The sequence below is a fragment of the Chinchilla lanigera genome, unplaced genomic scaffold (assembly GCF_000276665.1).
Source record: "Chinchilla lanigera isolate Chin_1 unplaced genomic scaffold, ChiLan1.0 scaffold00021, whole genome shotgun sequence".
In the NCBI taxonomy this organism is placed as follows: Eukaryota; Metazoa; Chordata; class Mammalia; order Rodentia; family Chinchillidae; genus Chinchilla; species Chinchilla lanigera.
Genome location: NW_004955422.1, coordinates 15,634,729 through 15,662,589, shown reverse-complemented (window position 1 = coordinate 15,662,589; position 27,861 = coordinate 15,634,729). Strand labels below are relative to the sequence as shown.

General features: G+C 49.9%; 1 protein-coding gene across 3 annotated transcripts in view; it reads right to left on the bottom strand.

The window, feature by feature from the left end:
* Shank2 (SH3 and multiple ankyrin repeat domains 2) overlaps positions 1-27,861 on the bottom strand; it is a 522,268-nt gene that overhangs the window by 155,478 nt on the left and 338,929 nt on the right. The gene's annotated exons all lie outside the window — the stretch shown is intronic.

Here is a 27,861-nt window from a genome sequence, read left to right as displayed (position 1 = left end):
CGTCCCACCAAAGTCCCTGAGGCCGGTGGCCTTCTGAGGAGGCGGGGTTGCTGGGGACAGGAAGCAGAGGGCAGGTGCTGTCCCCCTTGGGATGAGGGCCACACCGTTTGCCTCTTGGCACAGTATTTCTTTTTAGAGGAAAGAAACCAAAAAAGCCCCAACTTTGCTTTGCCTGCAAAGCCTCCTCTCATACTAAAGCACTCCATCATATGGCTGTCCATGCCCAGTGGCATGCATGGGTGTGCTGGACACAAGTGGGCTGCCTGGTGGGCCCTGGGACCTGGCTAACCTGCGGCCCTCCCTGCCTTCTGGGTGGCCCGCTGAGGGGGTGTGAGACAGGCAACCTGAAACCCACTAGCATCAGCACTGCCTGAAGCAAGTCAGGAGCCTCTGGAGGAAGGAGCCTGGAGAAAGGGAGGGAGGTCTTCCCCCAGGGTCCCAGGGGGCTGGCGTGGGAGCACCTGGTGTGCAGAGACAGGACACCAGGGGCTGCAGATGCCCCCAACTCAGGCCTGGGGACACCAGGCAAAGGAAGGGAGTAAGGAGCTGCTGGCTCCAGACTACGCCTGGCCCCAGATTTGCTGCGTACGGGAAGCACGTGGCCCAGTATCCAGGGGCTGGTCACAGCACAGCAGTTGTGGACTGGGAGTGGAAGGACCGGGCAAATGTCTGTGATTGGCTGGAGTACCCTGGACAGGGTTAAAGCAGCCCCTCAAGTGCTCATTTTACAGATGAGGCAAGAGAGGTTTGGAGTGGCTGGGGACACAACAGAGTGTCTCCCACCCCAGCTACATCAGAGGATCATACAAGTGACACATGAGTGACCCTGCCTCCCAGTGGGATGGTGCTACATGGCTCAGCAGGGCAGACCTTACAGTCCAGCAGGGCCACTGGACAAGGGTGGGGACAGTCAAGGGTCCAGGGCACTAGAAGCCCACAGGCAAGGACCACAGCTGGTCTGGTATTAGCAGTGACAGAGTCTCTGATCCCATTTCCTACATACCCATAGGCAGCAGGGATAGGCCCAGGCCTCTTGTAATTACTTTGGTTGGAGGCTGCCACTCCCACAGTGGTGTGGTTAGCGGGAAAGCCCCAGGGCCCTTTAAATGCTGTCAGTAGTGGAGCAAGCTGGCAATCAGCCAGGACCTGGCAGCCACAGGGGCTAGAAGGGGCTTTACTGCCATGGATGTAGGGGTCCCGGGGTGAGGATTCCCGACCTGCATGCCCCCACATCTACCCCTTAGCCAGAGCACAGGCTCAGGTCTCTTATGTGAAATCTCCTCTTGCCACACCCCCTCCTTCTCTTCTACTGTCTCAGAGGATGTTGGCGCAGCTCTGCCCCACGGCTAACTGTTGAGCCTGGTTCATGTGACTCCCTTTCCACCTTGGTTCTCCAGACACCCTGTTGCCAAAGCCAGGGGAAGTCTGCTGGCCTCCTGCACATCCTGATGCAAGCTGCAGGGGCCAGCAGCCCAAGACCCCGGAAGGATAACAGCCCACCCGAGATACCGAGCCTACTGCCCTGCGCTCTACCTGGAACTGGGTGACACCTGGACCCGGGTCAGGGGTGTTTTCCCAGTACAGGTTACCTGTAGGATCCTAAGGTGCTCAGACCCTGCGCTCCCATATGGCCTATGCTACCCACTGGCAACTGTCCCCGCTAGGAGGACTTCTTCGGGCCAATGGGATTGTCCAGCATGTGGTGAGGGTATCAGCCTGGGCACCATGGAGCTTGGTTCAGAGCCCAGCTGTGCTCTGACATGAAGGTCACCATGACCTTCAAACTTGAGACCCCTGCTTTGCAAAATGAAAATAATAATCATCCGGGCCAGGAGTGCACGAGCGACCCCTCAACTAATATCCTCAGAGTCACCTCTGCAGCATGTGTGAATCACACCAGCAGAGATGTGCAGGACCCTCAGCATTGCAACCCCTCCTCACGATATGTCCTCCTGTGGGGACACAACCCGTCTCTCTGACACCGAGGCCAAAGTCTTCCTGGCCACTCCTGACGTGTCCTGAGGACCTTCTAGCCCCACCTATGACTGCCCTCCCCCTCTGCACTGGGATAGCTCTGTCCTCTGTGTCAGTGAAGTACCAGGTCCTCAGCCTCTGAAACCAGGAAGGACTGTCCCTACCCTCCCTTTTCTACACCATTTCAGGTCCTGAAGGGCCTTCCCCCAACTGTCATGACCACTATTCACTGTGTTTATAGATGGACCTCGGGTTTGGAGGGATGTTCACTCATTCATCAGCTGGGCTGGTCAGAGCCTCAGTTTCCCCCTGTAAGGAGGATGAAGGTCTAGGAGGAACCAGTGAGTCAATACCCAGAAGCACCCAATGTGGCAGGACCTGGAACCTTGTCACTGGCGAGCTGCTGTCCTTAGCACACCATGCATCCACCTGTGCTGTCACCCAGAAGCACATGTCCCTGTCTCACCTTGAGAATCACCCCAAAAGCCCATAGCACCCCACACAGACAAAGGGGAATGGGACAGACCCAAGGTATGGGTTGAGCACACCACAGGAGAAGTGCGGAGAACCCAAAGGAGAACCCAAAGACAGCCACAGGGCTCCAAGAGAGGAAGGGTGGGATAACCCTCAGTCCCACTGGAAGCCAGACAGCGGGGTTTGCGGAGCACAGGGGAGCACCTACTGCATGCAGCAGGTTAGGCCCAGGAAGCCAGAGAGTAAAGAGGAGGTGTCCCAGGCCCTCAGCACATGCCCTGGAACTTTGTACAAGTCCATGAGCCAGAGACCACCCTGCAGCTGGGGATTCTCCAGATGGAGCCCAGACCTAGCGTCACTGGGCAGATCTGAGGCACCTGCCATCCCACATGCTGTCCCTGGGAGCCTTGCCTACTCCTCTTTTGGGGCCCTTCTCCCCCATACATGAATGACCCCATGTCTGAAGCAGATCCAGTGAGCCTCTGGGAGGCAAACATCGTTGCTCAGTCTTCTGTGAATCACCCACGTGATGCAACATCTACCTGTAGCTGTTGGCTGAACAAAAGCATCAGCCAGCAGTGCCTTCAAATGTTTCTGAGTAGGGTGGGAGGACTCTTTAACAAATACATCCGCCTGTGTCAACTTCCGCTTACAGCTGTGGAGGGAAGGGGGTGGGCACCTAGTACTGCTTGGTACAGCTGCACAGGTTGTGCACAGCATAACTACGGAGAACATGATCCACAGCTTGGCAACTATACTTTATGACGGTCATGTGGGCACAGATGGATGGAAAGCATCTTGAGGGAGGGGTAGGTACCTTTTCCTGGTTCACATCAAGAAGGGACACAGGCCATCAGCTGCCATGGAGAACAAAAGAGGTGTCTACACAGGAGACGCCCCATCCCTTACAGACAGCTACACTTGGAAAATCCCCTAGGAGCCACAGGCAGAGCCCACTAAAGGCGTCCAGCACCGACCCAACAGCCCTACCGAGGAAAGAGCTGACCCAGGAAAGAGCTGACTGAATATGTCCAGAGCGACTAGCAACCTGGAGATGGACAGCAGGCTCTTGGGGACTTCGGGTTGCCCTTGCAGTGGCATTAGAGTCTACACCCCTGTGGCATGCCAGGAGGTGCTCCTGGTGTCTCCCTTGCAGGACCACTGGGGCCCAAGTGTCATGTGGCTCTTAACAGTGGCCAGGATTCAGCTCCTGCCACTAGGCACTCTCTGGGATGACAGGGAAGGCTGTTGTGGTCTTGGTCCATGAGGACCACTGGTGTTGAGGACCTGTCCAGCCCTGTGCATGCCCTGCGAGAGGTGTAGACATGGAGCTCTAGGTAGTCAGGCTGGAGACAGTGCAGCTGGAGGGTGTGGGGGCTCCCTGGGGGCTCTTTCTGCCCCATGTCTCAGGGAGAGGACCATGGTGGGCAGTTTAATGCTGAACACAGGCTGTCAGTTTAGACCAGATGGCTTCTCTTGTCACTCTCGGTGCCTGGCTCTAATGGTAGCTTGTTAGAACCAACAGCTACACTTCTTCCTTTGACCATCTGGAACTAGGTTCTGGTTAGGAACAAAGATCAGGAGCACCAGGGTCCCAGGCGGGGCTACTATGCTAGTTAGTGGGTTAACTTGGGGCTCCTTCACTGATGGCCTGTATGATGCCTGGCACTTTGGAGGGGGGAACAAACCTGGCCAGTCTGGCCCTCATGGAGAAATACTGAGCATTGTGGGTTGAATGGTGGCCAAGTCCTCACCCCTGCTATCTGTGACCACAACCTTGCTGGGACACAGTATTTGCAGATATAGTTAAGGATCTTGAGAGGAGAGAGAACCCTGGATTTAGAGAGGGCCCCATAATCTGTGACTTGTCCTGATAAGCCAGAGGCAGAGGGAGGTTAGGACAGACAGGGAGTAACATGGTCATGAGCCGGGATCATTAGGTCTAGAGGCACCGGAGATGCCAGCAGCCAGGGAATGTTTTTCCTTGCCGTTCCAGAGAGAGAGAGGATCCTGGACCACCCTGACCTCAGACTTCCAGCTGTGGAGTTGTGAAAGGACTGACTTCAGTAATTGTAAACCCTCATTTCTGATTTGTTATAGCAGCAGGTATGAGAAACTCATACCCAGGCTAGTGGGGAGACAAACGCAGACATCCAATGCAAAGGATGCAATGCTAGAGGACCACAACCTGGAAGGCTTTCCAGAGGAGCGGGTGCAAGCCTGCCTAGGAGTGCACGGGCTAGGGGCTGGAGTGGGATGAGGGAAAGGACACAGTCCAGCCAATGGCAGAGGCCATACAGGGAGCAGCCATGGTGTGCAGAGGTGGAGTGCTGACTGCACAGCTGTCTACACTCCAGGGTGACCACAGGGACCTGGCTGGGCAGCGAGATAGGTACATGCAGGCATCAGCAGGCTCGTGAAGGCTCTGACTGGTTCCCAGGAAGACAGAGAGGATACAAAAGACAGCCAGCTCATGGAGACAAAAGAGGACACAAAGGCAATTGTCCTACTCCTTCCTTAGACATTTCCCAGCAAGGTCTGAGTCCCATGCAGTGGCCCAGCGCTGACTTGGCAGGAAGCTGGCCCATTGCTCATGATTCCATCTAAATGACGAAATGTGACATCCGCCACTGCTGACCACATCACTGCAGCTGCTTGTGTGGCCACATTTGTGTTCCCAGCAGACTGCATTTGCTCTCAAGGGGCAAGAATGGACCATAGGTGAAGCAGGGAATATCTGCACCCTAGGAAACAGAATCCACCGGCTCCAAAATCCAAAGAACAGTGACACAGAAGGCAGTCAGCATCTGATGAAGTGTCTACGCAATCCTGCGCAGGGCAATACCACTTCTCAGTAAGGCCTGTCTCTGTAAACATCAAACAGTGTGAAAACCACTTGTAAGTCCCAACTCTCCCACTGGAAGACTCCTCAGACAGACTGACAGCTGGTAACAAGTTACAGCAGCTACTATAAACCACTCACAGGCAGGGTTCAAAGGCAGAGGTATGAAACCATGTCAGGAATTTTTTTTTTAATGGCTAAAAGGTATGTTGAATATGAACCATGTGAATATTGCCTGGATATTGTCCAAATATGTTGGATATTGCTGGGATCTGGACTGGTGCTGCTGGTAGTCAGGGTGAAAGTCCTGTGGAGACAGGGCTGTGGTAGCTGGGGAGAGCCAAGGAGGACTCCCTGAAAAGAGACCATGTGGTGCATTTATAGTTCCTGAAAGTGCCTTCCCTGAGCAGGTGGTGAGACCCATGTCCCCCAGGGCAGGGAGCAGAAGCCTGCGAACAGTTCCCTAAATCACTCTCCTGTAACCACCTCTCAGTGGCAGGAACTAGAGCACTATTAGAAAGAGGAGTCCCCAGGGAGCAGCAGTGGCAGGGATGTCCTAGAAACTTCCGGGCACTGCCAATCAGGGAGATGAGGCTGAGCAGAGAGCTGTCAGCTCTTCTGCAGGGGGTGAGGGTGCCGGGGTGGGGGATCAACAGGTGCCCAGCTTGGCAGGCATACCAGCTTGGGCCCTTTGGCTGCTATGTGCGGGCGGCCAGCCCAGCTCACTGTGGCAGAGCTGGCTGCCAGGTGGCACAGAGGGCTGCTCCATGGGTGGGGAGGGTGGCCTTGTCCTTGGAAGGCCTGGCAGGCTGCTGGTGGACAGGAGGGTTCCCCAATCATGTGTCACCTTGGCCACACACACTGCTGCTCCAGCATTCTGCTTCCTGCTTCCTGGTGAGACTATTACTTGGTTTTGTGCCCATCCCCCGTCATAACCCATAGGAAAATGAAGTCCTACACCTGGCCCATCCTGCTCTAAGAGCTGGTCCCAGCAAGGCTGTTCCACCTTTGGGAGGTAACGAATGTGGGCTGACTATTCATAGGTGACACTCGGTCTGGCTGCTGAGAACCACCCTTGCTGGACAAAAAAAGGTGACATCTTTCACATCAGAGAGGAGGATAGACTTGATCCACAGAGCCTGCATGCCCACCCTGCGGAGATGTGTGCTCGAAGAAGCCATTTCTCAAATCAGCAATTATGAAAACACCCTACCCGGTGGTTATTACGACCATTTTCCTCCTCATTGCTAACATGATAAGTGATACAAGTTTTTCCTAATAGAAACAATAATGTGAGAAGAACTTGCTTCAAATTAAATTGTCTCATTACTCTGTAATAAATCACACACAAGTGTTTCCTGAGCGCCACCAGATGGGTTACCTGCCAAGAGCGAGTGGTGGAGGAGACAAACACGGGCTCGACACGCACTCCTGACAGTAAACGGGGAGATGGTGCCGCCTGCAGAGACCAAGGTGGGTGGGCTTGGAGGAACTTGGCCACCTTGGGAACTGCACACCTAGGGCTGGGTCCCACTTTCCCAAACCAGCCAGTGACCTTGGCTGAGGCATGGAACCTTGCCTGGTGTCAACATCCTCACCTGCAGATGAGGAGCCAGCGGCAGCCCTGACCCAGCCCTGCAGCCTGAGGAAAGTGTATTCGCGAGGCCCAGGCCCAGGATCTGGCCTCCAGCAGGGGAAACCTCCCATGCTGGTGAGAACACCCTATACATTGTGAAACTGGCTCCCCTGGGGATGTAGGACATGGATGCATGACCTGGAGCCCACTGTGATTGCTTCTGCTTAGACGGCAGAGCACCCCAGGCTTTCTTCCTTACAACGGGACATCTTACGTGCATATTTTGTGCAGCAGGACACATGTATGGGTCACATGCAAAGACAAGGAGGTTCCTACACTGTGTGGCACTGTGGTGGGATCTTGGCACACAGTACTGGGAGGAGGGAGGAGGGAGGGGGCTAGGAGGGAGTAGGGCCTGGAGGCCTCAGCTTCCCTAGCTCACAGGCTGGAGACCCTGCCTGTGTGCCCTCTGAGGATCCACTGCTGGTGTGAGCAACAGCTGGAGGCTGTTGCAGAGGGGCAGAGAGCTCAGCTCTGCAGGGAAAGGCCTCTGTGCTCATGGAAACAGGATGCAGAATGCCTATGTGCGGCCCCACCTGAGAAATGATACTAAGGTACACTCTTCCTCCCCACAGCCATCTGTTTGCAAGGGCCACTGGCAGGAGTGCCTAGACAGAGCTAGCATTCTGTCCACCCTTGCCCCACATCTTTCATCTGGGGACCACAAAGCCTGGCTCACTCCAGCCTCCCATGAATTCACTCTATCATTAAAAACTTTAAGTCAGATTGTATCTCTCCTGATTAAAACAGTACAACAGATTGCCATTCTACTTGGAATAAAACCCACTGCACCCCATGATAAGACCCTCTGTGATGTGACCCAGGCCTCATCTCCTCCTGACTCCCTCTACTCTAGCCTTGCTATTTCCTTTTCCTCTGATAAGCCATGCTCATCTCCAGCACAGTGCCTTTGCACAGCCCATGTTTCTGCAGGTGCCCATGAACCAGGCTGCCATCATCAAGCAGATTTTAGTTCTCTTCTGGGTCCTGGACTCTCCACCACTCCTCTCTGCTTTACTTTTTTATCCTTGCTTCTGTGACTGTGTCTGAAACTGTGACTTGTTTGCTTACTCAGTTGCCTCCTGATTCCCCTGCCCACCATGCCTCTGCAGCCCGTCCAGTGACTGCCATCACCACCGCTTCGGAACCAAGGATGCTTGGGAAGGGAAGCCCCTCTCTCCCCATGTCCTCCAGGCACTGCCAGGACCCTTCTGCCTTGGGCCTGGACAGATGCTTCTTTCTGCTGGGGTCTCAGTGAGCAGCACCCAAGCCCGACGGGCTGTGAATCCCAGAGACCTTGTTCCACAGCACCCAGGTCCTAAAACTATTGTCCCTATGGCATCTGATCTGGTGGCCCTCATACCTCCAAGCTGGCTGCTTGGCCAGTTCCCTAGTGACAGGGCCGACTCAGGAACCTCAGCCTGACTTGGAACAGAGTGTTCTTTGAAAAAGACAACATCAGGGGAACAGTACGGCCGCCTGGCATTTTGCTGTGCAGGAAGGGGCTGGTGGTGCCTCTCCCTTCATGTGTTAATTAAAACGACAGGCCAGGCCTGCCCCATCTGTCCATCTCAAAGCATGTCCCAAAAGACCACACTGGGGAGGCCATTGTGGCTTCCTCACCCTCTTTGTAAGCCGGGCCCCCCCTGCCCTGAAGTGTGACGTGTGGGTGCCCTCCACAGTCCTGCCACAGGCATCAGACCTGGTGTGAACTTCAGTGGGGCCCAGGCTCCAGAGAGAAGGGAGTTCCTGGGGTGGGAAGCTCACTGACCCTATAGCTCCCGATGGGGACCCTGCGCCACCCGGATGGCATGACCTCTAAAGTCAGAGGCTAAGTGAAACCCAGCTAGACCTGAGTCAGACAGGACAGGGGATTGTGGTTCCTGTCTACCCCCTACTATTGGCCTTTCTCTACTTATAAGGGCCACAGAGAATGGTAACATGCTACCCCACAGAGGGGACACACTCTGAGATGTCATGAGGCAAGTTTGTCATTGTGCAGACATTAGAGAACATGCTCTCACATACCCAGATCAGGTGCCCTCCCACACACAGGGCACCTGGTACAGCCACTCAGTGTATCAGTGTCCTGAACACTGCAGGCCACTGTATCTATGCATCTGGACATGTCTGAATATAAAAAAGGTGGAATAAGGATTCCAGGGAGGAGATTTCTGACTGAATTATAAACCTTCTGAGCCACTGTCCCATATGTGGTCTGTTGATGGAAATGCCATTTTTTTTGGCTTGTGACTGTTTTGCTTCTTTCTCACATGTTGATGCTTAGATAAAAGTTCAGCATCTCCAAAGCAATAGTTCTAAAAGCAGCTGAAAGAGACATCCTAACAGAGCACTTTCATAAAGTTGTTTCAAAAGGCCTCTATATATGTTCTAGATCAGCAGCTGGGAAACTTTTTCTCTACAGACACAGAGAGTAAACAGCTAGGCTTTACAGGCAGATCCTGTATCCTTGATGCAACCACTCATTCTGCTAATTGGGACTCAAAGGCAGCCATGACAATATATGAGTGTATGGGTCGGGGGTGTGTGTCAATAAAACTTTATTGACAAAAACAGGCTGTGGGCCTGATTTAGGCCATGGACTGCAGTTTCTAAAGCCATGCCCTAAATGTCCTAAAGACACTCAAATCGACACAAATAACACATGTACATGTATAACAAAAGCTAAGAAAAGTCTTAATCTTCTGGCAGAAGCCATGCTGACATTACTGAGTACAGGTGTGCCTGGCTTAATATAACACTGTGCTTCAGAACAGACGGGGGACACGTTGTAGAAATGAGGTCACCTGTGAGATGCCCTAGAGAGGTTCTGAAGGATTAGATGAAGAGTTCCTTATGAAAAACAAAGAAAGTGCCCCTAACTGTTTTGGGTTTTTATGCTGGGCTGGCTCAGACTGGGGGTATAACTGAACTCTGGCTTCATGAGCAGTAATTATTAAGTAATAATTACTCTAATTAATAATTAGAGTAATTCTCATAATTATCATTTTTATGGGCTTTGAGTGCTTTCAGTGTAACTGGGTCTCTGTAACAGATATATGAGGCAGTGACTTACACCTACAGGGGAGGGAACTTCTCACAGAGAGGGTAAGCGATTCAGAGGAGCACACAGAGCTGGAGGCAGAGCCAGGGGGTCAGAGCTGGAGGCAGCATCCTGGGGTGGCTTGATGCTGACCAGCCAGGTAAGGGGAGCTCCCCCACTGTTACAACTGCCCCGCCACACAGTGACCATGGGGACAGCTGGTTCTGGCAGACGTTTGAAGAACTGCTGGCTCATTGGCTGTTGATGCGGGATCTGCTGGGACAGCACAGGGCACTCCAGGAGATTCTGCCCAGAGACCCTGCTTCCTGCGGAAAGATTCCAAATTGAAAGTGCTGGACCCATTACTGTGGGCTGCTAACACAAGGAAGAAAAGTCCTGGGCGGAGATGGTTCCAACCCCTAAAAGTTGATGCAGGACCATATGTGTGTGTGCTCGTTGAGTAGTGTGTTTAGTTACTCCTCTGTTGGACATGCTCTCTGCTTGCTATCTCTAGCTGCTGAGTTCCTATTCACTTCTCAAAGCCCACTCCAATAGCCATCATATGCTGGAGTCCCTTGTTGCTGTCCCTGAAGTGATGTTGTATGCATAGACAGACAACAGAGCCTTGTCCCTCCTCTGTTCCTAGCTCCTGGTGTGGTCCCTGGACTTTCCCCAGCATGCTTCCCACTGCAGAGGTTGGCAAAGCCAGACACTTGCTTTCCTGGCTCTCCCTGCAGTTGGGAGGGGGCACAGCCACTGGGCAGGGTTTTGCCGGTGAGACCAGAGGCCAAGTCTACTGGGAGAGAGATCGACTGGCGGAGTGCTTCTTGGAACCCCTTCTTTCCCTCTATTTGTGAGTAGGATTTGCTATGGTGATGTCATAGTTGGGGCTGCAGCTACCATGTTGTGACCTGAGGGAAAGTCCATAAGGCTGGCAGAGATGTCACTAAGCCACAGAACCAATGCTGGCCAGGCCTCCCTCTGGACTCAGAATTGTGGTCTCAACAACTGTCAGTGAAGTTTTATTATTTGTAACCAAACGCTTCCTCATGGATGTAAGGTGTCTGGAGCAGGAGAGAGAATGAGGAGGCTATAAATGATAAGATATGAGTGAATGACCAGAAATCAGGATGCTGGGACTTTCTGTTTGTTTGTTTGTTTTTGGGTTTTTCTCTGGTACCGGGAACCGAACTCACGACCTTGCGCTTGCCAGGCAGGCGCTTTTGCTGCTGAGCTAAATCCCCAGCCCCTTGGGACTTTCTGATACATCAACATGCCTCTGAGTTCTATTGTGGGCTGGGACAGACTGACCCAGGGACCTAGTCCTCTAGTGACTGTGATCATCGGCCATGTGGACTTGTGAGTCCTGGTGATACAGACTGAGGTCCTGCACCACACCCAGCTGACAGCAGAAGATCTGATCACAGACTCTCATCCCAGTGGGGCTGCAAGAAGCTGAGTGCTATGAGAAAGTGGTTTTCTTGGACTCACCACTCTGAATTTTCTACTTATCGCCACATGGACTCCCTGGGCCCCCAGCTAATCCAGGGCAATAATTCGTACATTCTATGGTCGGGTACAAAAAGGCTCACTAGAGCTGAGAAATCTCTAGAAAGCCAGCAGAAGGAAGGCTGATAGGTTGTGGAACAAATGGGAACTTAGCAGTGTGTAGACTCAGAGGGAAAGTGGGCGCCCAGGCCGGCGGCGTGGATGGCTGGGGCCCTGTGTCTGCCATGAACCTGGCTCCATGGCTGCTCATTGGCACATGTGGCTCTGAGCCACCCATGCAAAGCCTCCCAGCTCACTGTGTCCAGCCTGTGGCCAACATCCCCATCGAGGTCTGCGTCTGGTGGTCAGTCTTTCTGCCCTGAGCATTCCCAGGAACCTGGAAGTATGCCTTACTCCAGGAAAGCCCTGAGACCCCCACCCCTGACCTTTCCTGGCACATGCTACCCTCTTTGTGGTGGGATCCTTGGCATTGGGAATTTAAACGTCTCCCGTTGGGGTAAAGTTGAGGCTGGCTCCCTCTGGACTACCTTGCCCTTTGCCATCCATCCAAGAAAGGCCAGGGTTTCTATGATCCACAAGGCTCTCATAGGAGTGGGCAACTGTAAGAACCCTGGTCATACATGACCTCTTGCTACTACGGAGCTGGGGCACCCCAACTTGTCTGTTGAAGTAGGCTTATTGCTTGCTCACTCTTCAGATATTTGCAAGGCCTTCTTTTTGTTTTTTTTTTCTGGTACCGGGAGTCGAACTCACGACCTCGCATTTGCCAGGCAGGCGCTGTGTCACTGAGCTAAATTCCCAGCCCCTGCAAGGCCCTTTTTAAGGAAGATGTTTTTCAATGAGATGTGTGTTCCCAGGCCATTCTGCAGGAGGCTCCAGCCACCTGTTTTGTTCTCCTACCTCCAGCCACTATCATTTTCCGTGGTGTGGAGACAGAGTTATGAGTTCAGGGTGTTAGTTGACGCATTCTTCCCAGCTTGAACTGCCAGTGGTCCGTGCACGATGGTCCCATCAGGCAGCCTGTACCACCCAGTGGGACTGTCCCATCCACCTGTTATCACAGTCATGTGTGTATCACTGGTGGTACAGAGCTTCCCAGCAGGGAGACATACAAATTACAGCCCTGCAGTGAGTGCGTTAATCTTCCAAGATAGAAGCCAACTGACCTGCCAAGCTGCAGACTTGCCAGTTTTCTCAGACTCAGGCCCCAACCAGGTTTTCACCTTATTTTTTTTGCTGCTCTCTAAGCAAGGCAAGCGCTCTACCACTGAGCTGTATCTCCAGCTCTCTCTATTTTGTGACAGAATCCTGCTAAGTTACCTAGGCTAGGCTCCAGTTTGTGATCCTCCTGCCTCAGCCTCTGTAGAGGCTACGATTATAGGTGTGCCCCACTGTGCCTGGATGTTATTGTTTATCAAAGCCAGAGTCTCAGCCCACAGATGGCCAGCCTGGCCCTCCATCTGGCCTTTCTCTCCTTTCATGATGAGCTGCTCAGTTACAGTCTGCCCTCAACAGTTATTTTTCTAACTGCAAGCTCTGCTTGCACGGCCCTGTCTACAAGCTGGGCTGGATGGGTATTTATTTTCCTTTCTTCCTTCCTGTCTTCAGAGAGATAAGCTACGTGACTGCTCCACTGTCCATTCTTTCCCCTTCTTAACCCCAAATCTTACTCATTAATTTGGGTGTCTTAGGATGTCTGAGTTTATAAAAAACAGGTTTCAACAGAAATATACATACTTCATCCCAGGCCAGGAGCAGGGCCAGGAACTGTCCTGATGCTGCACCTGCTCAAGGGTGGCCCTGTTCTGGGTACCATTGGATCCTGCTTTTGCTTGTCCCAGCCAGGCCACCAGCCACATCCTAGCCAACACCTCCGTCTCAGACACAAGGTAAGCTCTAGGCCTGGGGGATTCGGAGGGCAAGAATTAACCCATCCCCCTGGGAGGCCCACAGCAGCCTTGCAGCAGACAGACAGGATATAGGTCTCCCCAGAACTCACCTTCCTTCCCACAGACCCCTGGGAATGACCTGGGGTTCTAAGGAGGCCCACAGAGGCCAAAATGCAGTCAGTGCATTCTGAGAGAGGCATCAGAGTCCCATGTCTTTCTGGTGCACTTAATGACTATGGGAAAGTGATCAGGACTCCTATAGCCTTGCTTTCTCCACCTGTAAAGAGGAGCCACGGTGCCTAGTCCCAGTGTGGCATGCTTGTGGCTGACCCTGATCCATACTGCCTCGGTCAGGTCTGTTCTCCATCTTTCAAGCCTCCATGCGCTAAGCACATGGAAACACTGCATTGGTGTCCTGCGGCCACTGTAACAACCTCACTCAAACTCCTGGCTTCAAATGCATGTTGGTTGTGGCATGGTTCTGCAAGCCAGAGGTCTCGCGGACCTCAGGCCAGCATCCCTGTGCTTTTGCAATTTCTGCCACACTCATCAGTCCCCTCCAGGCTGACTCCGCTGTCCTCACTCCCTTCCTCTGCTTCCAATATTTCTCTGTCCCTCTACCAAGGACCTTTGTGGTGACCTGGGCCTGCCTGGATATTCCAGCACCATATTCTAACCTTTTTTTATTTCCACTGCTGGGGCTGGAGACCAGAGCTTCCTGCATGCTATGCAAGCACTCTGCCACTGAGCCATACCCCAGCCTTCCTCTTCTAATCTTTTTTTTCTTCTTCTTTTTGGTAGTACTGAGGATTGAACCCAGGACCTTCATTTGTGCCATGCTAGTTCTTCAGTCCTTATATTTTCTTTTTTTGTTGTTGTTTTTGAGACAAATTCTAAATTGCCAAATTGCCCAGGTTGGGCCCAAACTTGTTACTGGCCTGCTTCAGCCCCCCAGAGTGCAGGGATTATAGGCATGCACCACAATGCCCAGCTCACCTTCTAATCTGAATACAACCTGAATTTTAGACAAGGCCTCACTTGCAGACTTAAGCTCCCTGACCATGTAGGGCTGAGTACTCCTGGGCATGGGTTCCTTGAGTTAGGACCAAGGTGTCCTGGGGGCTGAGTCATCTGGCCATATCACTCCAGCCTCCCTCCCTCTGCCTCTCTCCTCTCCCTAGCTGAGACTCGAGACAGACAGGGCTGGCAATACAGAGTAGCGGTGTCTCAGAAACCTTACCAGTAATGGGGTGACTCACCAAAGCCCAGGTGCTGTCCTAGCGGAGACCTGGAGCAGTACTAGGGAGCTTGCTGGCTTGGGCACAGGGGATACCTAAACACGTAGAGACCAAAGCCTGTGCTCAACCCGTGCTCCCTGGGCTGGGAAGAACACACCATCAGTAATTACACTACATGCAACTTCCCACTTAAAAGGCCACTGACTCCATGGTGCTGGTGGCCCTGCTGATGGGTGCTCGGATTCGAGGGAGGGTTGAAAGGGGACACTGGCTGCTTGGGGATATCTGGCTTCTTCTGGCCACTGGAGCCCACTGGGAGGGAGGCCCTGCTCCTGAACTGTGAGTTAGCACTGGCTCTGCCAGTCCCCAGCTCTGCTTCCTAACACATACCCTTCCACACAAGAGTCTGCACTTCCAGACTCCTTGGAGGAGGATTTAGGAGACAACTGCCAGAAAGCACAATGCAAGCCCAGCATCTGACACAGACAATCCCCTCAAAAGAGCAATGACCTTGTCTTGCAAGGTTAAATGGCTGGCTCACACCTCCCGAACTAATTAGATGAAGATGAAACCAGGCCCCACTGTACTATCTCCTCTGAGGCCAAGGGGTCTGCAGCGCACCTCGCTCATGCTGACCATGCTGGGATACTGGATCTGCCAGTGGCACTGTCTTAGCAACTCTGGATGGTGTCCATTGAGAAGGGCCCCCTGTTTGCATGGAGGGAGAGGGAAGACATGTTTGGAGCCAGTCGCATCGCCCAGGCTGCTCACAGCTGCTTTCCTGCTCACCTCTTTTGGTTCAGGATGCTGGCCACACCCAAAACCTGGCACAGCGACACCCTTGCCCACAGAAAACCCACCCTCATTGGCTCCCAGCCAGGGCTGTCTTGGTGACAGGGACCACCCCTGGGAGTCCAGGCCCAGTGGGTTCTGCATGGCTGTGGGAAGTGGGCCCCGAAGACTGGACAATATTTGGTTTTATAAACAGGGCCTGGTGCCCTTGGTAGAAATCCAGGATCATCTCTATCTCAAGATCCTTAACTTCATCACATCTGCCAACTCCTCCTTTTAACCATGGAAGATGACACTGACTACTTGTGCCAATAGTTTAGAAGAGAGCTGCACACTCGACATGTGCACTTGCATGACTGAACGAGAGGCTGAGGTTCTCTGGCCCCTATCTGGTTCTCCCTCTTTATACCCATGACCCCTAAACTCCTGAGGTCTTCACTGCCCACCATCCTATCCACTCACTGCCCTTGAAAGGTGGGAAACAGCTCCCAGGACCCCAAACCACGCCTGTGTTCAAAGGCCCACTCCCTGGCTTCCTCAGTGTGTGGTCTGAGATCTCAGCTTCCCTCACCAGGGCAGGTCGGTCACGGGATGAACAGGAGGCACAAGGAAGGGAACCAATGGCCCACTCTGAGGGCGAGAGATGCAGCACCGGGCAGGATGGACTGCCACCATGCTCTGCCTTCCAGTAAACTGCGGGTCCCAGCCTGCCCCAGCCAGCTGCTGTGACCCTTCTGGTAGGTCATACATCTTGTTCTGGCTCTGTGTTCTCATCAGGAAAAAGAAAGACCTCAAATATTCCTTTCAGCTCTCATGCAAAGGTAGGTAGGGGAAAAGCCAGGCTTTTTCTCCATACATTTTATGGGGTGAGTACACGTTGGTATGGGAAGGTGAAACAAAGGGCCTGAGGTTGCTCCTGACCCCAGCCAGACCTTGTTTCTAATGCTGATCCCTGACCTCAACCCCAGTATATCCTTAGACAGGAAAAATGAGGATTATATTCCCTGACCTTAGCCCTCTTATTAGAGGGCTCAGCGGCTTGGCAAAAAAATTGTCTGGCAAGTAGAGAGAGGATGTAGTTTTAAAACCTGGGGCAGAGAATGCTTCCAACTTCCAGCCTGGGCCCTACTACAGGTTGCTTTCCTAACTTGCTTGGAACTCACTTGTCCCCTGCCCTGGTCCTTGGCCTGAAGCAGAGCTCTGCCCATCTCCCTGGTTCTCCTTATCCCCTGCCACTGAGTCTGGCTAACTCCAAGCCAGACAACCCAGGGCACAATGCACATCTGCCATTTCAGGCTGCTGGCCACCAAGCTGGCCTCTCACCGGACCCTTATTAGCAAGGTCAGGGCTTAATCAACACATGCCTGGAGGAACTAAGTCCTGCTCACCAGTTGGCAGCTGCCCAGGCAGGGACAGGCTGGGCCTCTTGGCCGAACCCCTCGAAGAGCAGCTTCTCTGAACTGTGCTGTCTTGCGGACCTGAATGGGTTGTGCCTCTTTATAACCCCGAGGGTGAAGACGGGAGCCTGGCATTTCATTCTGCCCTGGAGGAAGAGGCAGCAGAGCCCTGTGCAGGGGACAGGGGCAGCCGGAGCTCCCTACACCGCACCAGGTACTGTGTATTTACTGAGCGCAGACAATGCACCAAGTGCTGCTCACAAAGAGGCTTCAGAAGAGGCCCAACCTTGGCATCTTTCCTCACCCTGAATCATGGGTCCATTTGTCCACCCAGCCACCCACCCACCTGCCTACTCTCCTCCTCCATTCTCAGAGGTTGAACATTTGCCGGGCCTGATGCCAGACGATAAGGAGAAGGATGCAAGCCCAACTCAGTCCTGGTTGTATCCTGGAGACACAGGTATAAAGATGCAGTGGGGGGGGGGTGTCAGCCTCTCGGAGCCACACTTCCTGGTCCTGGTTACACGGAGTGCAGGGTCTGCCTGAGGCAGGCACTGCGGGCTCCCCCTGCTTCCTGGAGGAAGGTCCAGAGGACTGGGCCTTTGGTCAGGGATGGCGATCAGAATGGATACTTCCAGAGAGTCTGCTGGGTGTCTGGCTCAGTCTTGGAGACACCTACAGAACTGGCTACCTCCTCCTCTTCCTGGACTGGTGCCTCTTTGGCATTGCACCTCCATGAGTGGCTCCTTCCTAGACACTGACTTAGCATTCCTGCTCATCTTGGCTGCCCTGTGGCTACTCCTGCCCACTCTGGGTGAGGTACCAGAATCCCAGCTCTATCAGGCTTGCCTCACACTTAGCAGTTTTGTTCTAAACAAGTCCATTTATAGTGACCACTGGCTGTGTCCATTCATGGCTTCCACTGCTTATGGCAGTTTCAGGCCCACTGTATAGAACTTTAGAATCAAAAGAAAACGTGGGAAGCATGCAGGCATTTTAGGTGGGGAAAATGAGGCTCATACAGGAAGTGGGTGTCAGGACTGGGGCCAGAGCCCCAGCATCTGAATTCCCAGCATGGGTCCTATTAGCCTTAAAGCCTGTCCCTTAGAACTTCAGACTCAGACTCAGCTCCAGAGCCTCCCTGGGCCTGTGTCAGGCTGAGCTCTGAGCTTGGAGCACAGGGCTAGAGAAGGAGGACGCTGGCCATGGGTGAGCTGAGCGGCTCCCACTGGCTTGCCAGGGCCAATTGTAGCATCTCTTCCCAGCTCGGTGACTACATGCTGGCAGCCCAAAACTGGCCACAGAGGGAGTATTCACACTGGAAACTGGCAAATGCTACTGCTCAAGGCAGAGGTCAGAGAGGAGCACAAGGGAGGCCGGACACAGTGTGGAAGGAGTAGGCGCAGAAGTTATTTGTGGCAGCCATAGCTGGCCATGGAACCCTGGAGAAAGAATGAGTGTTGACACTTTCCTTCTGCTGCTGGGGAGGCTCTGGGAACTGGGGAAGCAGGAGGCTGATGTGCAGCTCTGAGCTTCAGCGTCTCCATCCTGGCAGGCCCCTTGGTGTGAACCAAAGGCTCTGGGTCTCGGCTGGGGCAACCTGGAGGTATGCCCAAATGCCAGGCTCCACCAGCAGCTCTTCAGTGGCTTTTCCCTTGTCCCCACCCATCTGCCTGTCTCCCCCCACCAAGACACCCACTCGCCACCTGGGAAATGTACTAAATGTGGTCTGAGGATGCTCTGAGCCAGCATCCTCCCTTGTGACGAGGGCCTTGGCTCCCAGCCCCCAAGGAGGCCACTGTGTTTAGAACAAAAGTGCCCGGCTGTTTTGCCTGGCCCCACAGAAAGGCCAGAAGCATGCAACTGCCTGGAATCTCAGAGTGGGGTGTCTCTCAACTGGGGCCTGGGCGGTCCTGGGGTGCCCCTCGAGGCTGTACCTAGCAGCTTCAGAAAAACCCAGAAGACTCAGGACTCTGAAACTTCCACGCAGGGTAGTTTCTGAGCTAGATTGCAGAGCTGGCATGAGGAGGTGACCCACTGCCTCCCACCAGAAACAGTTCTGACACTCTCAGATGCTCTGAGCCTATCTCCAGGTAGCAGAAATCTTCCTGCTGGGGTCTAAAGCCCAGAAGCCAGGCACCTGACATGGGACACTGCGCTGGGCAAGGCCAGAGAAGATTTAATGTTAAACCACCAACTCCTGGAGAAGGGAGAGCCTGACCTGGCCCAGCAGCAGCCCCTGGCTGTCCCTCAAAGCTCAAAGCCCAGTGTAGACCCAGGCCATTTCCTAAGTGCTGGGCTCTTGTTTAACTATCCAGCAAGTGTGGATCTCAAAGCTCTGTGGCAGACAGAGATATGAATGCTAATTCTCAGGTTGTACAAGGTTCAGAGGAATGAGAGGTCCCATCTGGGGTCACAGGGCTGGGGGCAGTGAGGCTGTGTGGGAACAGGGCTGTCTGAGTCACAGGTCTGGGCCAGCTGCTCTGCGATGCCCCGTACCCAGGCCTCAGAGCCTCCTTTATGTGCAAGGTGGCTTGCGCACAGTGTTCCTGGGAACTGCTCCTCTCATCAATGCTCTGTTACCTGCTCACTCCAGAGAAAAAACACACTCACCCCTCACTTTTCATTATCAGTCCTGCTACTTGTCAGTCCTGCTACTTGTCCCAGAGGTATGTAACAGAAGCTGTGCCCACCTTTGCTCACAAGCTCTCGGTAGGAATAGGGCAAGGAAGGTGTCTCTCCAGGCTTCTCTGTTCCAGGTGTTTGACTGGATGGAACAAGCAATCATGGGGCAGTCTACAGGGCAGCTGTGTGCACACACCTGGCCAGCCAGCCACACTGTCTGTTTTGTTCTTGGAGCCTTCTAGAAACCACTTCTCTCAAGCTTTAGAAACTTGTTCTGGCATTGAAAAGAACTCTGGGACAATAACAGGGTGACTGGCAAGATACTAACTTGCACAGACAAGTGGGAATTGGGAGACATTTCCCAGAATAGAGAGCAAAATGGCAGAGATGGAACAATGGAGAAAGAATAAGAGACAAATGAGATGAACTCAAATAGTCTGGGACGAAATCCAGAAAGAACTGAGAGAGAAAAAGTGAAAAAATTTCCAAAGGAACAAAAAAAGTTTATTTTCAGAGATAAAGCTTCAGTCTGAGGGGGTCTCTGGGATGCTGAACACCATGAATACATAAGAGATCCACACCAAGACCCCAGACTACAGCATTGCAGGACACTGAAAAAACAGAGAAACCACGGTATTCCTACAAAGTTCTAGAGAGGAAAATAAAGGGTCATTTCTGGTGGCAGAAAGATCAGACAGCATCTTAACCTTCCACCAGCAGCAAGTAAAAATGCAATGATGACCATGGAAAGATGCTTTTGCAGTTTAGAGGAAAAATCATTTTGGAATCTGGAAATCTATAACCTCAGGAGCATTTAAAAACTAGAGGCTTCAGCCACAGAGGTTTACACTCCAGATTCCTTTTCTTGAAACTGTTACTTGAGGCTGTGTCCCAGCAGAACAAGGGCAAAGAGCAAGAAACTACTTACTTATCCTGTAACTCAACAAGGGAAACTTGGGGAATGACAATGTGTGCTGTCAGTGCTTGAGCAGAACACCAGAGGACTCCAGTGGGAATGGCAGGAACTTCAGCAATACACCAAAAATGGGGCATAGCTTAGTGGCATGCTAACAAAGCCATAATTCTTCTGTCACAAGAAAAGAAAAAGGCAACTAGAAACCCTAGGAAAAAATAAACCTCATGCAAAAAACAAAAAACAACCCACAAAATACTATACTAATCTTAAACTAAAACGTAGGATTACTTTGAACAGATGAGAGAGAAAAAAAGAAAGGAATCCATTGGGTTGTGCTACTAAAAAGACCCTTCTCAGTGGTCTGTAAGAAATAGAATTCTATTCTCATTCTTTTATTTTTTTATTTTAAAGAGAAAAAGATAAAATTTCAAAACAAGATAATAGGAGGGTAACAATGATTAATACATTGTGTACTGTTATCTTTAAATTAGTTACTCAGAGTACAAGATATCAGCATTTAATTGTCCAAACAATATTAGCACAAACCATTCTTTTCAATGAACTAAGTGAAATTAGAACTATAACTATCTTATATATATGTATATATGCATATTTTTTTCCTTTCCCTTCCTTCTTTTCTCAATTCCCCCATCCCAGTTTCTCTTTCCTTTTGAAGTTCCTTCCCACTTTACAATATCTAATGGCCATTTGAGATCTTACTTGCTCTTTTAGCTTCTCACACTTACGGGACAATACACTGTTTACACATGTGTCTGGTTTATATCACTTAGGAGAACGGTCTTGCATCCATTTACCTGTAAAAGTCTCTAGTTTATCATTCTTTATGGCTGAACTGTACTCCATTGTATAAAAAGACCACATCTTTTTTATCCATTCCTTCGTTGATTGGCATTTGGGTTGTTTCCTAGATCTAGCTATTACAAATTGTGTTGCTATAAACATGGGTGCACATATATTGCTGTGGTACAATGTTTTTAATTCTTCTGGGAAGATTCCCAATGGGACCTCCAACTCTAGTTTTTTGAGGACTCTCCACACTGATTTCCACAGTGATTGCACCACTCTACATTCCTACCAACAGTGGAGAAGGGTTCCTTTTTCCCCACAGCCCCTCCAGAATTTGTTATTAGTTGATTTCCTGATAATAGTAATTTTTTCTGGGGTGAGATAGAATCTCCGTTGTTTTAATTTGCATCTCTTGAATGACCAGTGATGAACATTTTTCATATATTTATTTGCTGTTTATATTTCTTCATCTGAGAAGTGTGTATTCATCTCAGATGCCCATTTTTGGATTATTAGGTCTTTAAATTTGGGAGGTCTGATTTTTTGAGTTCTTTATATGTTCTTGATAGTAATCCTTTGTCTAAGGAACAGCTAGTAAACATTTTTTCCCACACCGTGAGTTGTCTCTTCACCCTGTTGGTGGTTTCTCTTGTTGTGAAAAAGCTTTTTAATAAGATGAGATCCCAGTTGTTGATTCTTTGTGATAGTTCCTGCGTGGTTGGGGTTCTATTCTTAAAGTCTTCGCCTATATTAATGTCTTCAAGAGTTTTACCTATTCTATCTTCAATCAGATTTAATGTTCCTATTTTAAATATTTAGATCTTTGATCCATTTCAAATTTAGTTTAGTGCATGTGGAAAATATGGATCTAGTTTTAGTCTTTGGCATGTGCAGAGCCAGTTTTTACAGCACCATTTATTAAAGAGGCTATCTTTCAGTGAATGTGTTTGACACCTTTGTCAAAGATAAGGTGGCTGAGTATGTCTGGAGTTGTTTCTGCATCTTCTAATCTGTCCATTGATCTTCAGGTCTATTTTTTTTGCCAGTACCACACTGTTTTTATCACAGTAGCTTTATAATATAATTTCAAGTCAGGGATTGTGATGCCCCCTGCTTTTCCTTTGTGGTCCAGAATTACCTTTGCTCTTCTAGGTCTCTTTTGGTTCCAAATGAATTTTAGGAATGTTTTTTCTAATTCTGTGAGATAAGCTATTGAAATTTTGATTTGAATTGCATTAAATCTGTATAGCAGCATTGGAAGGATGGCCATTTTCACTAGGTAGGTTCTTCCTACCCAACAGAAAGGGATATATTTCCATTTTCTGATATATGATTCAATCTCCTCTTTCAGAGTACTATAGTTTTCAATGTAGAGGTCTTTTTATATCCTTTGTTAGATTGATTCCTAGGTATTTCATTTTTTTGGATGCTATTGTGAAAGGTACTGTTTCCCTAATTTCTCTCTCAGTGAGTTTGTTATTTGTATACAGGAAAGCTATGGATTTTTGAGTGTTGACTTTGTATGCAGCCATGCTACTGAATTTGCTTATTAAATTTAACAGTGTTTTAGTGGAGTTGTTGGTGTCTTCTATGTAAAGTATCATGTCATTTGCAAATAATGATAATTTCACTTCTTCCTTTCCTATCCTTAGTCCTTTTATTTTTCTCTTGTTTAATTGCTCTGGTTAGTGTTTCCAGAACCATATTGAATAGGAGTGGTGACAGTGGACATCCTTGTCTTATTCCTGATTTTAGAGTGAAAGCTTCCAGTTTTTGTCCATTTAGTATGATGTTGGCTGTTGGTTTGCCATAGATGGTCTTTATCAGATTGTGATAAAGACTGTCTCTTCCAATTTTCTGTACGGTTTTTTTTTAACACCAATAGGTGTTGGACTTTGTCAAAAGTTTTTTCTGCATCTATTGAGATGACCATATGATTTTTGTCCTCGGCTCTGTTAATAGGGTGTATTATATTTATTGATTTATGTATGTTGAATCATCCCTGCATACCTGGGATGAATCCTACTTGGTCATGGTATATAATCTTGATGATTTGCTGTCTTCTGCTTGACAGTATCTTACTGAGGATTTTTACATCTATGTTCATTAGGGAGATTGGCCTATAATTCTCTTAGATGGGCCCTTCTACAGTTTTGGGATCAGGTAATGCTTGCTTGCAGGAATGAATCTGGGAGTATTACTTCCCTTTCAATTTCATTAGAGTTTGAGAAGTAGTGGTGTTGGGTGTTCTCTAAATTTCTTGTAGAATTCAGCAGCGAATCTGTCAGGGCCTGGGCTTTCCTTTGTTGGTGGGTTTTTAATTACATCTTTGATTTCATTGATTGATATTGGTTTATTTAGGATTTTTATATCTTCTTGATTCAGCTTTGGTAGTTCATATATATGTAGGAATCTGCCCATTTCTTTTACACTTTCTATCTTATTAGAGTACAAGTTTTCAAAGTAAATATAGATGATCTTCTGGATTTCTGCCTGGTCCTTTGTGATTTCACCCTTTACACTCCTAATTATGTGTATTTGAGTCTTTTTTCCCTTTTTTTGATAAGGTTGGATAAGGGTTTGTTGATTTTATTTACTCTTTCAAAGAGCCAATTCTTTGATTCTTTGCATTTTTTTAGTCTTCAGTGCATTAATTTCTGCTTGGATCTTTATAATTTCCTCCCTCAGATGAGCTTTTGGCTTATCTTACTCTTCTTCTAGAAATTTGAGGTTCAACATTAAGTTGTTTATTTGCCCTTGTTCTGTTTTCCTGATATGGGTATTCACTGCTATAAATTTCCCTTTTAGGACTGCTTTCATTGTGTCTCTTAAGTTCTGGTATGTTGTATTGTCATTATCATTTAATTGTAGAAACTGTCTAATTTCTTCTTTAATTTCATCTGTGCCCCATGGGTTGTTCAGGAGGGTGCTATTTAATTTCCGTGTGTTTATGAAGTTCTTGTGGTTTCTTTTGCCACTGATTTCCAACTTCATTGCACTATGGTCTGATAATATGCATGGGATAATTTCAGTTCCTTTGCATTTACTTAAGCATGTTCTATGAGCTAGTATGTGGTTGGTCTATTTTGGAGAACATCCCATGTGTAGCTGAGAAGATCTATAGTGAGGAACTGAATGGTAGGGGGGCAATGAGAAGGGAGAGGGGGGTGCTCCAGTGTCCCACTGGCCCTGGGCATGCTGTGATCACAATGGAGCCCACAGGGCAGAGCAAGTTGGAGGGGAAACCATAGCAGGAGCAGGCTGGGGAAATGACTCATCTAAATGGAGCCTGGTCCCTGGCCGCCATATGCCTCATGCTGGAGGAAGCAAAATGGCAGAGCCAGGCCACAGTATGCCACAACAACATCTTCCTTGACCTATGTATGGCCTGAGAGCTTCCTTTCTCTTAGTTACAAAAAATTACAAAAGTACTATGTTCTTATAAAAATTTAAAAGTATGTAAATATGTGACACGAAAAGTGAAATCATCTCTTTTCCAGCCCTAAACTCTGTCCCCAAAGGGCCACCATGTGAGCTCCATTACTTGCCAGGCCCAACCCTCAATGGAGAGAGCAGATAAGCTGAGGATGCTTCCTTAAGCACCTATCTTGTGAACAAACACGCTCAGAGTTGGAGTCCTGCTTTTCAACTTTAACGAATAATACAAATCATGAAAACACAAAATAATGGTGGAACAAAAATGAGGGAAACATCACTGCTTCTTGCCATTCAGTTCTTACTACCTACACATGGAAGCAGACTTCTAGAACACACAGTAAGGGTTTCAAAGGAAAGCCAGCTGCCCACACACGCTGCTCACAACTCAGCACCCCTCTGGATTTATATAGCACATGCCTCTTAGGAGCTGCAAGCACTAAACATATTTCCTCATTCATTCTTAACACGAACACAACTGGAGGTCTGGAAGGAGGTGGAGGGAGTCCCATTTCACATGCAGCAGGAAATGAACGCGCAAGAGGGGCAGTGAGCTGCCCAAGGTCACCCACTGGCTTGTTAGAAAGTCTGAGAGACAACTTAAGGCAGCTTATATTTCAGGGGTTTAACAGGCTTCTGCCGATACATGCATGTGCCTCTATCTAGGCAGAATCTGTTTCTAGAAAGATCCCTTGGAACTAGAGACTGAGGTTTCTCTGGGGAATAGAACTTGTGTGTGCAAGGCAGGGATGGGGAGAGACCAGCTCTTTCCACTCTATCATTTGCTCACATTTTGAATCTTTTACCACGTGTATCTATTTCCCATTACCAATTTAAAAAATATAAAAATGAGTCTTGAAAGCCATGGAAATAAGTAGCTGTGGGTAGTGGATATCTCCCCGGTGAACAGACACAATTTTCCATCCTTTTAAATCAATCTCGAGGAGAAGATTGGTTTTACTGAGGATGGAAGTAATAGAGGCTCTGCACCTTCCCGCTAGTGATGCTTCTGAGCAGACCGGGAGCTGTCTGTGCGGCTGGACTGTGGAGTAAGCGGTGTTATGAGCACCACACTGCAAACAACGACCAGGCCTGTTTTCCACTTGCTTCCTTGCCAAGTGCAGGAGCTTTGCAGAGAGCTCCTCCTGGGAAAATTCATGAGAAGACAAAGCCGAGCCTCCTATGCTCTCCCTCACTGCACCCAGGGTCCAGCGGTCCTGTGTGCTCTAACTTCACGCCGCACTTCGCAACACCTACCTCCTCCAAAACCTAGATCACCTCCACTGCTTCGCCTGGGCCGTACAGTGTCTCCCCGTTGTTTTCCATTCATCTGTCTATTTGCTTCTACCAGCAGTTCAGCAGGCCCATCAGTCTCTGCCATGTCACCCACTCAAGCATGAGATAACCCACTCCCCTCCCAAGAAGCAGAGTCTTTCTCTGCATCATCCTCTGCACTCTTCTAGCTCACTACTTCCCCGCCTTTCCTGTGCCTTTGTCCTTGCTGGGCTTGCTCTGCAGGGGTGGTTCCCTCAACCTTTAGATTTCAACTCAAAAGCCACTTCTTTAATCAGGCATGCTGTGGTACATCTGTAATTCCAGCACTCTGGAAGGCTGAGGCAGGAGGACTGCAAGTTCTAGCCCTGCCTGGTGACTTAGTGACTTAGTGATACCCTGTCTCAAAAATTTAAAAAGGGCTGGAGATGTAGTCCAGTGTAAAAGCCCTGGGTTCAAACCCCAGTACCTCACAAAGAAAAAAATTGGAACAAAAAACACCACTTCCTAAGAGAGACCTTCCCTGGCTCCTGGCTTACCTGTGTAAAGCTGGCTTAAGCCATCCCATCAAAGGGACTAAAGAGAGTGCTGCTAATTTGCCTCATGGATTTAATTATACAGTAGAAATCTTTGGTTTGTTTATATGTAAAATGTATTGCTTGTCCTCACTAATAAGATTTTAATCTACATAAAGTCAAAGACTATGCTGGGCCTTCTTTACCTCTGTGCCTTTAACTCCCAGAGCAGTGAAGTCTTGATAAACATTGGTCCAGTGAGTGGGATGGGCAGGTGGATGGAAGGATGAATGGACACTTTGCTGGGTGAATGTTCGGATAAATGGAGTATGACTAAGCAGATGACTAGACAGATGGAGGGGTGGATGGATAAATGGGCAGATGAATGAGTAGATGGGTGAATGGATGAGTAGATGGATTGCTGCATAGAAGATGGACAGGCAGACATTGACAGATGGGCAGATGGATGACTGGATAGATGGCTGGCTGGCTGGCTGGATAAGGACCAGTGGGTAGGTGGATGAAGGGTAAATGGATGAATGGGTGGATGGATAGAGGATGGGAGGGTGGAAAGATGGAACGTGTTCAGCCTTAAGTGAGACCATGAGGTCTTCCTGTCTGCCCCCACCTCTGGCAGCCTCATCCTAGGTGTTTCATGTTGATGAAGTTGGGACCCGGTTAAAGAAGAGTGAGACTTGCAAGCGCCATTCTGTGTTTAGCTATATTCACAATGACAATGTATAGCAGCGGTACCAGGGCCTCTGCTGTGCAACCCAATCAGCACAGCCCATTCTCCAGCCACTCTCATGTGACTCTGGGCAGGTGGAAGGGAAGGAGCTTGAGCGACTGGATGGCTTGCTTTAGCTATCCTGCTCTTCATCGCCAAACCTCTGAGCAAACTTTCTGACATGAGAAAGGTGGGAAGGGGAGAAAATTCCCACCTGACTCAGTGAACATCTCCATTGAGTCTTGATTCCTATTGAATTGTCTCTAATTGCCTTTGTACTCTCAGTGGGGCGGCCTCAGCCATGTGCCGCCTGCCTGGACATGACCTGCCACTTACAGTGGGTAATTGGCTGGTGCTGCCCTGGGTTTCCACTGCTCATTAGGACATTTCTACCAGGGGCTCTGAAGTGGGCTAACGAATGGCTGGCTGCTCTGTGCTGCACTGCGGCGTGCCCGCCCCCAGACACGTCTTGCCTGCTCAATCAGGGGACCAATGGTCAGCCTCTCTTTCTCCAAAGCCAGACTAGCTGTGGGTTTGGATGGCCCATGAAACAGCCCCACCTGTTTGTCCACAAACGCTCACACTGCCCAATCTCCAGAGCCCTGTCACGGTCACAGTCTGGCCAAGGCCAGGGCTGCTGTTCTGAGTGGAGGACGCCCTGAAGGCTGTGCTCTGGACTTCACAGGCAGGCTCATATGGCTGTACATTAACCAAGGGAGCAACATTCTCTCTCTCCCAAGGATACTCCCAGAGTAGTTTTGCAGAAAGCT